Source organism: Lathyrus oleraceus, chromosome 7 (genome assembly GCF_024323335.1).
Source record: "Lathyrus oleraceus cultivar Zhongwan6 chromosome 7, CAAS_Psat_ZW6_1.0, whole genome shotgun sequence".
NCBI classification, from domain to species: domain Eukaryota; kingdom Viridiplantae; phylum Streptophyta; class Magnoliopsida; order Fabales; family Fabaceae; genus Lathyrus; species Lathyrus oleraceus.
Genome location: NC_066585.1, coordinates 19592691 through 19603510, shown reverse-complemented (window position 1 = coordinate 19603510; position 10820 = coordinate 19592691). Strand labels below are relative to the sequence as shown.

Genomic DNA, 10820 nt, shown 5'->3' with positions numbered 1-10820 from the left:
ACCAATGGCTTGCCTCAAGTATGAGGACTTCAGAAAACCACAGAAACACGAGAATGCTACATTGTGTAGAGGGGTATTCGTTACCTTTATATTTATTGACTAAATCAAAAGTAAATCATACAATTCGAGTCGCCACCGCACTCCTATTTATCCAAAGGAAAGGTTAGAAAGCGAACAAGAACTGAGAAGTTTTATCAAATCAAAAACTAATAAAAATGTCAGAGATCTGGGTAAGGGGGTTGGTTATGCAATGGGAAGGTTTTAAGCACCCAAAACATCCTTAGTACTATAAGGGAGACCTTTTTGTAAATGTTGTATGGTAGGTTGGTATTTGTGAAAATATTTGTGCAAACATGATTGGGGAGATGAGAAAAGAATATACAAATTATTTACAATTTTGTTGTTTGAATGGATAAACTCATTGCCTACGTACCATCACAAAGGTAGGATCAAAACCTCGTAGTTCGGGGTAAAAATCTGAAAATAAGTTGGTGAATTGATTTGACAAAAGCCTTAAGGTCTTTTGTTATCAAAGGGAGAAAACTCAACCTAAACCACAATCCACCATGTGAGGAGAGCTTCAACATACTAGTGAGGGATCCACCCTATAATAAGTATGGAAGACTTATAGTCCAATCACTAAGAATAAGGTGAGGTTTACATCAACCACTATGATAACTCAAACCTAATAGCTAATGTTTATGAAAAGCTTTGGCTAAGGTGGCTATTGGAACCACAAAAATCACTTGAAGTGAGTTGTATTTACAAGTTATAAGTATTCACAAAATGAAGTCAAAGTTGACTTAAGATTCAATTCAAAATAAGTATTATGAAAATAGTTTGAAAAATCAAAGGCATAATGCCTAGGTTTCTAGTTTTGAAAACAATGTCAATGTTTGCACAAAATAAGTTTGACTTGGGTTAGAATGGAGAGAAGAAGAGAATGGCTAGGTCCTAAACATGCAAAGATGAGAGAAGAGAAATAAAACCCTTGGAGTTCCTTTCTTGAGATCATAAAGATGATTCAAGAGCTCCTTTCCCTTGGACTTAGCAAGCAATAAGCAATTAACTCAAGCAATCAAGCAAATATTCAATCAAGCTCCTAGGATCTTCCAATTGGACTTGTCTTTCTCTTAACTTGGATGCTCATGACAATGGTCCTTCTAATTAGCTCAAGTTTGGTATCCATATCACACAAGAACAAAAAAATCAAAAAGTTCCACAATGCAATAATAGAAATGGACCAAGAGAGAGTTTAGAATAGGGGTCCTTTCAATTCAACTTTCAAGGTTAAGCATTCTAAAGGCATGAGGCCTAGTTGCTCTTCAAAATTTTTAGCATTCTAAAGGCATGAGTCCTAGTTGCTCTTGAAACTCCATTAAGCATAGGTAAGGTCCTAATTCTAAGTACTTTCTCAATTTGCATTAGGTTCACACAAACAAAAACAAAACAAACACAAAGCAATGGTATATACATAATAATGTGCTCAAGTGAGCAAAAAGCAAATGGCATAAACATAAACATGAGCTCAAGTGAGCAAAAGGAAAAGACAATATGAATAAATGAGCAAGAAATTAAATTGCATTAAAGTAAATGGCAAGAATTAAATGCTTGAATTAAAAGTTAGTAATTAGTAGTTAGTAATCGGTTGTGGATACCCAGTAGCCGGTATCCCGATGTCCTTTTTTTTCGGTCGATTTATCCTTTATTAACCCAGTAATCGGTTGTAGATAATCTTCCATGTGAGTATGTTATCTACGTTCTGACGGTAATAGATAATATATCTCATGCGCTCTTCGGTTGAAGTCTTTTTCTTCCCCAGTCGAGTAAGATTCGTATTTCCTTATGGAATTGAATGTCCATCCTGTGATCGAGTTGCTTTTTCAGCCCTCCTTTCGGATGATGAGTGTCTTGGAAATATTCCCCAATTCACGCCTTGGTTGGTCACCTATTATATGCCCAGTAACCGGAATCCCTGGTGTTCCTTCCTCCAGCCCTCTATTATGACTTTTGTCCCCTGTGGAGTCAGATTTTCCTGAGTTGAAATATACCTTTTTAGGTCTTCCTCAGATGTTTTGGATGATTGATATCTCTCACCCTTATACTGGTCTTAGATATTCATTCTCCCCGAGCGTGTTGTTCTCTCGCCCTTATACCGGTGTATTGATCACATGTCTCTTTGAGCTTATTACCCAGTAACCGGTAATACCTCATTTGCCTTTTCCTCAGCTGAGTCCTTTGTGGATCTCCCTGCCTGAGTCCCTTAGTGGGTTTTCCCCACTGGAGTCCAGATTTTTATCCGAAGTATCCATTGTGGATAGTTTTGCTGTATTTGCATATTCCCCAATACATGCATCTTTGTGTCAGCTCGAGTTTTTCCATTGATTTATTTTCATGGAATCCCTTCGTGTCTCTCAGCAAGTTTCAAGTCGTGACCTGCTCACGCATTTTACCCCTTTTTACTCCCCAGTAAAGTCCCCGGAGTCTCTGTCCCATTTATGAGTGTTTTACTCATATGGATTCTTCAGTTTCTCTTGGCTCCTTTTTCCTTTGTGGACATATATCCCCACAAAGTATTACCTTTTGCATACATACATTTGCATCATGAGGTCTCTTAGGGACCAAAATTCGTCTCTTTGTTATTATTTAAGCCCATTCTACCTCGTCGAGATGAAGATTTTAACCTTCACTTCTCCGGCTAGAATGACCTTAAATAGGGGCATCTGTAAGACCCTAATTTTGACCCTAAGATCCCTCGTGGCATCATATCATTGCATTTGCATCTTGCCTCAAGGATCATAGCATCTTGGCTCCTTAACCCTTGGGGTGGGACTTGTGTGAGTTGGTTTGAGGCCACCAAGCATGCTTGAATTGTATATTATTGCTTTTCTTATTTTGTTTACTAACCAAAAGCACAAAAATATGTCACTAACATTGTTTGTTTTGTAGCTCGAGCAATCATAAGATCTAAGGCTCCTAGGAGGCTCTATGCTCAATGATATGGCCAGATGTAAGTGAAAGCAAGCATGACAATGGTTCCCAAAGCTATCAATCATAATATATGCCTCCCAAGTATCTCAATTTGTCAATTTGATCAAGATAAACCAAAGGGTTTGAGGCTTGTTTCCCAAGGAAACCCTAATTCATCTGTCCATTGACTGTGCCTTGCTCATGAAGCAACCTCAACCCATGATCAAATACTATCATACCCCGAAATTCGCCCCACCCTTCACATTGATCTTATAGGTCACTAATCCCAAATATTTGCATATCATCCTCATTCATTCATTCCATTGAATAAGCATGGTTCGCCATATGCAAGCATCCTCTTGGCATCATGTTAATAATGGTTCTGATTAATTATAACTTCGTGTTGATTTCAATTTCAAACTAACTTTTGAAGTTTGAATTAATTTTGAAGTTAGATTTGATCTTTGAAAATATATTTGGTTTTAGAAATCATATCGTTCTTTTTTCGAATTAATTTTGGAAATTCAAGATGAGTTGGATGATCCGAGTTGATTACTGAAAAGTCGAACTGATCTTGGAAATTTGATCATTTTTGCATTGAGCCCATTCCTTTGTTTTCTTTAAGCCCATTTAACTACTCATTTTTTGGAGTTATCCATTTTAAAACCAAATATCCAATTTTCATTTACAAATCCAATGTCCATATTTTAAAGCCATTTATTTCCAAGCCCATTATCCAATTTAATCCAATAATCCATTTACATATCCATATCCAATTATCAACTATCCAAACTCCATCCATATTCATAAAAACAAATTAATCCATTTTCAAAAGCCCATTAACCATTTTCCAAATTAATCCATTTCTAACATTCAAATCCATTTCTAATTTTTAAATCCAAATAACCAAATCCATATGTTTTATCCATTGTAAAGCCCAATTAAACACATACAATTGTCCATTAAAAAAAATCAATGTCCAATTTACCATATCCATTAAGCATGTTCATGTGAGTAAACATCCAATTTCATTTGATCCACTTTAACCCAATTTCTAAGTCCATTATGAATTAGTTCCTTTTTAACATTTACATTAATCCATAAAAATAAATAAAATAATTATCCAAGTTATACTTTACATGCTGTACATAACCATTAAACAAGTTGCAATAAACAAGTGAAATGAATGCTACAACTGATAAGCACTTCCAAAACGCAACAACAACGCAATAAAACGCAATATAACGCACTGAACTCAATGCAGCGGCTACACAACAGCTGCTTCCAACGAAGCTACTACAAAGACAAGGTGCAACCAACACTTCATGCTTCCAATACGGCAAGCCACACGCGAGCCAGCCAAACAACAACACATCAAGGTCAAAAGGAAAAGCTACAACAAAGAACAACAACCACACTTCCATAAGCTGCATAAATGGTACCAAATCAAGCCTGAAGCAATTGCAAATCAAGCATGAGCCAAGCTGGCGAAATGCAACAACACCGGCTACAAGCCAAAACCTCCAAGCCGTCAAAGAGCACAAAAGCTACACCTGCAGAACCATGCTTCTAACACCATCAATCCACACCAACAACAAGCCGCGACGTAGCTCGTAACTTTCAAAACCAAAGCTTCAACAACAGCTTAGCAGCTTCTTAAAGCCGGCGATGTGAGCCATTTCAATAACAAATTCACTGCATAAAAAAGAAATTACCCTGTATAATTTCAGAATCCAATAACAAATCTAAAAAACTTCCTAACTTCTTCAAATCAAACTCAACCGTATATAAATCAATCTTCACCTCTCTCAAAGCCTCTTCCAGATTATTCTTCTTCTTCCCTCTCTCAAACCGCTTCCAGATTCTTCTTCTTCTTCCTTCATCACCTAATTTTCTTCAACCTTCCAAGAACCGCCACCACTATCGAATCCAACAACTCCACAACATCGTCGCACCTCCGTGATTCAACACACTTCACTCATATTCAACCTTATTAGCTCACTAAAACGGCAATAGAAAGTGAGTAAGAGGAGGCGTCGACGGACAGAAGGAAGAAGAAAGCGGTAACAATCCAAACCTGTGATACACCAAGCATTTCTGGCATAATCACGCACTGTCCTGCATAACAAGCGGAATCAGAGTTGATTCGCGATTCTCCCCTCAACCTCCCAACAGTTCACGGTTTAACTTACACGGCAGAAGAAATAGGAGAAGTATCATGAAGTGGTTCGAGTTACCGGAACTCCGATTCGCGATTATCGTCACCGGTAGGTACCTTCATCCCTCCGCGATTCATTGTTTCCTTTAATACGATACGAATCCTACAATACGGTTTAAGTGAAGTCTTGCTCCATTATTGGTGATGATTCTTTCGTGTGTGATCTATGCGTATTTGCTCTGATTCGGTCGATAGAAGAGTGTCATACCTCAATTTTGTCTGGGCATATTTAAATTTTTGTAAATCTGACTTCATTTTTTAATTTGCATTATATGCACAGCGTGACATGCATTTCATCATGAATAATACCTGAAATATCAGTCAGAATAAATTTATTGAGAATACAGACAAATTGGTTAAATCGTTTCTCAAGAACATGCAAAATCAGCGGGTAAAAAGTTTCAAATTTAAAATTGCAGACACCAGTATTATTAATCTACTGTTCACGTAGTTTAACCTGGTGTGCTCGTTGTATTTTTCAGCGACTGTTTCGATTACATTTTGACCCGCCTGAGCCTTTTAACCGGTGCAAATTTATTTCAGAATTTGAAGAAACGCTGTATTTTTTAATAAGTTTATTTTTGTGCTGATTATTTTAGTGTGTCCGATTTAATTTTACAAGCAAATTTATATCCGGCTTATATTTATAATCGGTCACTATTTTTATTAGGTTAATTATTCAACTAAAATAATTAGTGTAAATAATCATAATTATTATTGAATTTATTTTGGTTTGCTTAACTATTAATTTTTAAAGTATAGTGAAAAAAAAAGGTTAAAAATGTGAGTTTAGATTTATTCATAAAAATATTTCTCAATCTGAAAAAGAAATGGATAAGAAGGAATAAATTTGGTGAATTTTGAGGATCTAATAGCAGTGTGACACGTGTCACTCTTCACTCTCTCATACAACAAACTCTCACGTCTCTCTCATTTAATAGCTGTCACCTACCACTCATAACGACTTAATTCCCACTCCTATTCATTGAATTTCCCAGCGTCTCTCTCCTATCTCCACGTTACCCCTTCTTCTCTCTCTTTCAAAAAACGTAAAAAAGGAAAAAGAAACGGTCACTCACGTGGCTCTCTCTCACAAACTCACTACATCCGCCTTCTCCGTCTCCACTAACCCTACCTCACCTCACACCTTCATCTTCTTCACCTAAATCCACCCTTCAACCAACTCCACCTCCGTCTCCTTTCCGCTTTCTTCACAAACCCACAAAACTCACTCGCCCAGCTCTCGCCTCCCTCACCGTCTGTTCCTCATCTCAAACACCATTAACACCACCATCAATCACCTACATTCTCTCATCGACCGCAAACAAAAAACGGATCTCCACCGCTCACCAACAACAAAAACAAAGCGCAATCCACCGCCGTAACCACGTTTCCACCTAAAACCTCCGCTCGCACCATCCTTTTCTCCAAATACAAACCATACGCATCTCCTCCGTACCACACGACCGGTGAATACTCAATATCTCCCAGAATCTCTCGCCATTGATGGTACCTTCAGCAACTCCGGTCGCCGATCCGTCACGCCTCTAACAAACAGTAGAGTTTACTGTTACATTTTTCATCGCCAGGAAAGAAGTTGAATGATATCGTCGACATCAACGAATTCAACATCCTTGCAACTCAGGAATTGTTCAGAGCAAAACTCAACAATAATAACTCAATAGCACCTTAGCGGTGCCATAGGATATCGAACAAGAACGAGGCCACTTGCTTCAGCTTTGTTTTGGATGATTTCAAGTTAGAGAGTTTTCTTCGATTGGTTCGCTGCTGGTTTTTGTTTGGTTTTTTTGTGCAGGTAAGGGTTCGGTTAAGACTCGGAACGGAAAGATCCAGATTCGCTTCATCAACGGTGCTGCATTCGGTAATATCTCGAACCGAAAACACTGATTACGAATGGTTCCATAGTTTGATGCTATTTTAGTTATTGAATCATGTGTGCAACTCAAAAATTAGTTTCGGTATTTTGATTGCATTACGTATCGGCTTTACTGCAGAAGTTTATTTCGATTCCATATGTTTCATGACAGAATGTGTTTCGGAATAAGTGTTGGATTTATGTCGACATTGCGGTAGTCTTGTAAACAATTAAGTTGTTCTTATTGTGGGCACCTTATCATGTTAATAATTCTGCTGCTAAATTTTTTTCATTTTATGAATGGTTCACATAAGGCTTCGGTTTATTAAGTATTTGTTGTGGCACTACTACCGTTATGTTTCTCTTTATTATTCTCCCCAAAATCCTTTCTCGCCAAATTTGGTTTGAGTACTGTGTTTGGTTTTTGGTGTAAGATTGTCTTTGAACATCCTGCATATGGGGCACTAGGGAATTGTGTGGACATTGTTAGCTAATACTCTTGGTTCAAGCTTGTTACCTTGGTGCATATTGAGTTGATGAGAATTAATCATGATTGGGTGGATGTTCTCCCTAAATATATGTTCTTTCATTTCCCATTTTTTTTGGTATGGAGGAGCTGATAAGTTATTAAAGAATATTGTGAATCAAGATCTTAATTTGGTTGTTAATAAGTGTAACTGTTTTTAATTGTTAAAACTTGATTTTATATTTTATTCCAAAAAGTAGATTGGTTTGATGTAGTAGTTATTCAAAAGCCCTCGTTTTTAACCTCGATGTTTACTTTGATCCGATAAACAATGTGCTTAGGCTGGATTCATATGTCGTGGTATTGAGACAATGAGGTGAACAAGTGTAAATAAATAAATATAATATTGGTTTTTTGTCCTCGCCATGATAAAGTCAAATTAAATATGGACTCGACAAGTTCATGTCGATATACCATCAAAAGATTCAATACATCAAAAGAATATTTTCGCCGAGTTATGAGTTCGCGAATAACATTAATCATTGTTATCTCGCACAAACCGGTTTGAGCACACCGATTCAATTTTTGCAAATCAACATTATCACATATTTCCACTCTTTTAATTAAATTAGTCAATTAAATTAAAATTTTGTTTAATTAATTAATTACCATTAATTAATTTTAATTAACATGATTATTTGAGCTTAAATAAATAATTTTGATAATTAATTTTAGTTAAGTTAATTAATCGATTCAATCAAATCTTAAGTAATTAATTTGGTTAATTAAATATTTATTGATTTATTTCATTCCAATCCACCATCAATCCAAACCAATTTCAAAAAGCACAAACCACAATTCTCGATTTAAACATCGAGCCCATTTTCAAAAACACCTTTGTAAGTCGATTGCTTTTTAAGCATCGCCATCAACCTCACATAGCTTACTCTTGGGCTTTCTTACAATGAGACCTATTCGGTTATTGATTAATCGAGTAGATGAACAATACACTAAATAAAATTCATTTCATTCATAAACACGAATTCAAACCTTTTTTCCAAGCCATTCAAACTTCAAAAGAGTTTTCTCTTAAAATTTGGGATGAAAAAGATATAGGAAGCGTTCGCTTTACTATTTCTCAATTACTCGAATAATTGGCGTACGCCATATTGCACGAGTTCTTGTCACCCGATTAAAATCTTAACCAAATACCAATTTCAAACCACTTTTTCAAATCAAATATAAGTTCCAAATTCAAAGTATTTTCAAACCATGATTATACACATTCAAATCATTTTCTAAATCAACTACAAATTCCAAATCCTTTTAATTCCATATTTCAGATGAAAAGAGGATGGGAGGCGTTCTCCTCACTATCTTTCGATAATTCGAATAATTGGCGTACGACATATTGCTCGAATCTTCGTCATCCAATTAAAACCACAATCGAATAAATTCAAATCACGTTTCATATCAAACACAACTTTACAAAATAAACTTTAACTTAAACTTCGATTGAGAATAGGAGGCGGTCGCCTCACCATTCCTTGATTATTTGAATAATTGGCGTACGCCACATTGCTCAAATCATCGACTTTTCAAAATCTACCAATTCAAAATTCAAACTATTTTTGCAAATCAAATACAACATCTAAACATTTCTTCTTAAATTAAACTCCGGATGATAAAAGATGGGAGGCGTTCGCCTCACCATCTCTCGATTGTTTGAATAATTGGCGCTCGCCATATTGCATAAATCATCGACTTACGATTAAAATACTTTAAATAAACTTGGATAAAGGAATAGGTGGCGCACACCTCATTATTCTTTGAATAAGCAAGTAGGAGGCGTACGCCTCCCTACCGTGCATATTCAACATCCACAAATAAACTTTCAAAATAATTCGAACGAATAAGGAGTAGAAGGCGGTCGCCTTGTTATTCCTCGAAAGAATTGGACGATTGGTGTACACCACATTGCTCAATCTTTCGTCGTTCTTCAAAAAAACATCTCCAACATCAAACCAACTTCTCGCCCCGAGCGATCGAAACAAACCAAACAAAAGATTTGACACATCAATTCAACTTGTCACCCCCGCGTGACCAAAACTCTTTTCAGAAAGAACACTGTTAATCCTTTCTAATGCGCATAACAAACCAACGCTTAAGCCTCCATCGAGAGTAGACAAGCCAGCGTTTAGCCTTTAGAACGCGATCTACACAGCCGTTCATTAAAAGACACCAACCAAAAACTGTAGTTCCCCGAACTACGAATGCTCTGATTTCCTTATTGCACCATAAGGATACGTAGGTAGGAGATTGCTGTATCTTCGCGAGCACACTAATAAAAAACCTTCCTTTTCCCATTTTGAGGTCTTCATCCATCTCTATTACCAATTCTAATTACTCGAAGAAAGCGAATAACAATTAACTAACATTCAAATAGCAAATTAGACTAAAAGGTTCCCGTTGAGTACAACGGACGTGAGGGGTGCTAATACCTTCCCCTTGCGTAATCGACTCCCGAACCCGAATATGGTTGCGACGACCATTATTCTATTTTTCTTAAAGGTTTTATCGATATTTTCCTATTCCTTCATTGGAATAATTAAAGTTCGGTGGCGACTCTGTTCGAACTAATTTTTCCGCGACAATCGCGAGGAATCGCATTTTTCGAGATGCGACAGATGGCGACTCTGCTGGGGATATAGCTCCAAGCAAGAGAGAGTCAAGCCTAACTTAGTCAATTTGCTATGAATGTTAAAATACCGCTTTTTATTTGCTTCTGTATATCTTGATGTATTATTTATGCTATGTAATTTATTCTGCTATTATGTTGGGAGATCTATGGTGTTTGACACATGTTGTGAGATAAGCTCCGTACCCGAGCTTTGAGAAGAACTTAGAACCCGGAGTTGTGTAGTATTGAACCGAGGGGTGTACACCTCATTGGGACAATACGAGAACTCCACCTAGAGTAGATCTATTCAGAATTTCCATCATAATATGGCTAGCCCATTATTGCGAGGAAACGTTGAACATGGTCAATGACTCTGGGAACCTCATCTTAAACTGAAGTCCGTCTTCATGATTGGCGATCGTGTAGTATTGAACCGAAGGGTCTAAACCCTGTTCGAACAATACGAGGATGTCACTTAGAGTAGACTGATTCAGAATTTCCATTTCGATGTGGCTAGCCCATTATTGCGATGGAAGACTGAACTTGGTCCATGACTCTAAGTTCTTATCCTGAAAATGAATAACCTTATGATACTCATGATATCCTGGAT

The 10820-nt window shown here is 36.9% G+C and overlaps 2 long non-coding RNA genes across 2 annotated transcripts; one reads left to right on the top strand and one right to left on the bottom strand.

Moving 5' to 3' along the window:
- Nucleotides 1–4063: 4063 nt before the first annotated feature.
- Nucleotides 4064–4919, bottom strand: LOC127106846 (uncharacterized). Its single transcript, XR_007795509.1, has 2 exons — nt 4774–4919; nt 4064–4665 (listed from the first exon to the last, which is right to left on the bottom strand). It is a non-coding gene; the product is annotated as an uncharacterized LOC127106846 (long non-coding RNA).
- A 192-nt stretch (nt 4920–5111) lies between these two features.
- LOC127106847 (uncharacterized) lies at nt 5112–7308 on the top strand. Its single transcript, XR_007795510.1, has 2 exons — nt 5112–5237; nt 5469–7308. It is a non-coding gene; the product is annotated as an uncharacterized LOC127106847 (long non-coding RNA).
- Nucleotides 7309–10820: the final 3512 nt, after the last annotated feature.